Source organism: Drosophila melanogaster, chromosome Y (genome assembly GCF_000001215.4).
Source record: "Drosophila melanogaster chromosome Y".
Lineage (NCBI taxonomy): Eukaryota > Metazoa > Arthropoda > Insecta > Diptera > Drosophilidae > Drosophila > Drosophila melanogaster.
In genome coordinates this window covers 1029772-1032946 of record NC_024512.1, presented here as the reverse complement: position 1 = coordinate 1032946, position 3175 = coordinate 1029772, and the positions used below count along the sequence as shown (strand labels likewise).

At 36.6% G+C, this 3175-nt stretch overlaps 2 long non-coding RNA genes across 2 annotated transcripts; both read left to right on the top strand.

Annotated features, from left to right (window-relative positions):
* On the top strand, positions 1 to 727 carry Su(Ste):CR42415. The gene has a single exon (NR_026609.2). It is a non-coding gene; the product is annotated as a Su(Ste):CR42415 (long non-coding RNA).
* Positions 728 to 1327: 600 nt separating this feature from the next.
* Su(Ste):CR42414 lies at positions 1328 to 3175 on the top strand. Its single transcript, NR_026608.1, has one exon. It is a non-coding gene; the product is annotated as a Su(Ste):CR42414 (long non-coding RNA).

Here is a 3175-nt window from a genome sequence, read left to right as displayed (position 1 = left end):
CTACTAATACACCTCATACACCTCTGCCCTAAATACTTGGTTCAGTGTTCGGTCCAAGCTGGTCATATCAGCACTCATTCGAGTAGCAAAGCAATTAACATTCGTTAATAGTGGTAATCACCTGGGTATAATAATAATATTAATCAATAAAACATTCAATTCAGTTTTTTATTTAATTTTATGTTAAAAGAGTTTCCAAAAGTGTTTTCCTGGCTACAGCAAATATATTTTAATAATTTAATTTCAAATTTAACATTATTCCTTAAATATACAAATTCTGGTTTAATGTATTATAGGAGTGAGTAGAAGGTTAAAACATTATTTTTAATTTAAAATAAAATTAAAATTTTGATTCAATCATTTTTATGTAATTCTTTTTGTAGAGTATTCAATACTGGCAACTTCGTATTTTAGTTCGATTTCCCATGCTGTTTTTGGTTAATTTCCAACATACCAGATTGATTTCGCGCGTAAATTTAAACGCACTTTATTGCCTTTTTGGAAGAACGTTGCTTCAAAACGGAAAATCGAAGGAAAACCTGACCGGACCTAAGGGACAGCCTTGGGGGGAAAACTGGCAGTGCATTTTCCCAGCCCCAAAGATTTTCCCCGGCACGTCGGGGAACTTATTATGAAATAAAAGAACTAATACTTATTATGCCAGCCGAACATAAAACGAACTTTCGAGTCTAGAGTTCCCATCTGCAAGGGCATGACAGAGTCCTGGCAAAGACACTAGAATAACAAGATGCGTAACGACCATACATTGGTTTGGCACTTGCAGCCACTTTTTTAGTGACGGCCCAAATTGCTCTCTTTCCGCTCGCTCACGCTGAGAGCGTAAGAAATCTAAAAATAGAATTTGCTTGCTCGTGTGAGTAAAAACAAGAGACGAGAACGCGTATATGTGTGCGTGTTGTGGTAGAAGACGATTTTCGAACCGAAATAAATTCTGATCGATGAAACGAATTTACATTGTACATATTTGGGAAGTTTTTTCCAATTTCGTAGCAATATGGTAGAATAAAATAATTTTTAAAAAAATCAAAGCTTTTTAAATTCGTTTGTTAAAATCACCGCTCGAATTAGCTACCGTTTACACATTTATATTTATTTTTAATTTTATTTTTCTCTCATCTGACAATTTTTGAAAAGCGAAATATTTTTTTTTGAAACACTTTTAATCTTAATGTTACATCATATTAAGTCAAATGACTTAATAAATGTACTAAATAATTTAAGGAAGTACAATAGAAATTATTATAGCTACTGTAATTTCATAAATTTTCCCAAAAGAAGACATTTCTTTGAGAAATAAATCTGTCAACCTGTCAACCCTTTTAGCACGTGTCAAAAACTCAAAGAAAAAGACGATGACTTTGAAGTCTACAAGTCATATTTCTGTGAACGAGTGAACTGGCAACATGTCGAGCCCGTAAGTAACTAGGTTTTTCCTATAGAAATTATAGCAAGTCACAGTAAAATCTTGAACCCAGAACAACAACAACAACAGCAGCTGGATCAATTGGTTCCTCGGAATCAAGGGCAACGAGTTCCTCTGCCACGTGCCCACCAACTACTTTCAGGACACGTTCAACCAGATCGGCCTGGAGTACTTTAGCCAGCACTGGACGTGATCCTGAAGCCGGTGTTCGACAGTTCCTCGGGCTTGTTCTACGACGATGAGAAAAAGTGGTACGGCATGATTCACGCCCGATACATCAGGTCGGAGCGTGGCGTGAATGATATGCACCGAAACTATATGAGAGGAGACTTTGAATCGTGTCCAAATACCTCCTGTAATAGGAAGAACACCCTTCCAGTGGGACTCAGCGATGTGTGGGGCAAGTCAACGGTGAAGATCTACTGCCCACGCTGTAAAAACTACTTCCATCCTAAAACTGATACATTTCTTTTTTAATTTCTTTAAATATACAAATTCTGTTTTAATGTATTATAGTAGTGAGTAGAAGGTTAAAACATTATTTTCAATTTCAAATAAAATTAAAATTTTGATTCCATCATTCTTATGTAATTCTTTTTGTAGAGTATTCAATACTGGCAACTTCGTATTTTAGTTTGATTTTCCATGCTGTTTTTGGTTAATTTCCAACATACCAGATTGATTTCGCGCGTAAATTTAAACGCACTTTATTGCCTTTTTGGAAGAACGTTGCTTCAAAACGGAAAATCGAAGGAAACCCTGACCGGACCTAAGGGACAGCCTTGGGGGGAAAACTGGCAGTGCATTTTCCCAGCCCCAAAGATTTTCCCCGGCACGTCGGGGAACTTATTATGAAATAAAAGAACTAATACTTATTATGCTAGCCGAACATAACACGAATTTTCGAGTCTAGAGTTCCCATCTGCAAGGGCATGCTTCCATCCTAAAACTGATACACAGCCATGTTTGAGTCCAGCTTCCCGGGCATCTTCTTAACGCAGCTGCCGAACTTGAGACCGCCCCTGGACGACCCACGGTAAGTAATTCTCCGAATATAGTCCTGGTTGTTTTCTAAACAAAGCGCTTGAACTTGCAGTCCCTATGCTTTCGGTTGCACCAGAAGGCCTTGATGCCACTTAAATCGCCCAAGTCACCAAAGAAAATCGGATCCTCGGCCAGCTAGTCATCCTCCTCGCTCCGGCATTCCGAAGTCAAGCGCTTCAATGTTCTTCTAGGGACGACGTGATTTTTTAACTCCACACAAAAGAAAGCAGAAATGTTTGTCCGATATATTGTTGCAATTAAACAGATTCCGCAGTACGTTGATATGGCCAGCTACCACCTACTAATATACCTCATACACCTCTCCTCTAAATACTTGGTTCAAAGTGTTCGGTCCAAGCTGGTCATAACAAGCACTCATTCAAGTAGCAAAGCATACTTTTCGTTAATAGTGGTAATCACCTGGGTATAATAATATTAATCAATAAAACATTCAATTCAGTTTTTTATTTAATTTTATGTTAAAAGAGTTTCCAAAAGTGTTTTCCTGACTACATCAAATATTTTTTGATAATTTAATTTCTTTAAATATACAAATTCCGTTTTAATGTATTATAGGAGTGAGTAGAAGGTTAAAACATTATTTTCAATTTCAAATAAAATTAAAATTTTGATTCCATCATTTTTATGTAATTCTTTTTGTAGAGTATTCAATACTGGCAACTTCGT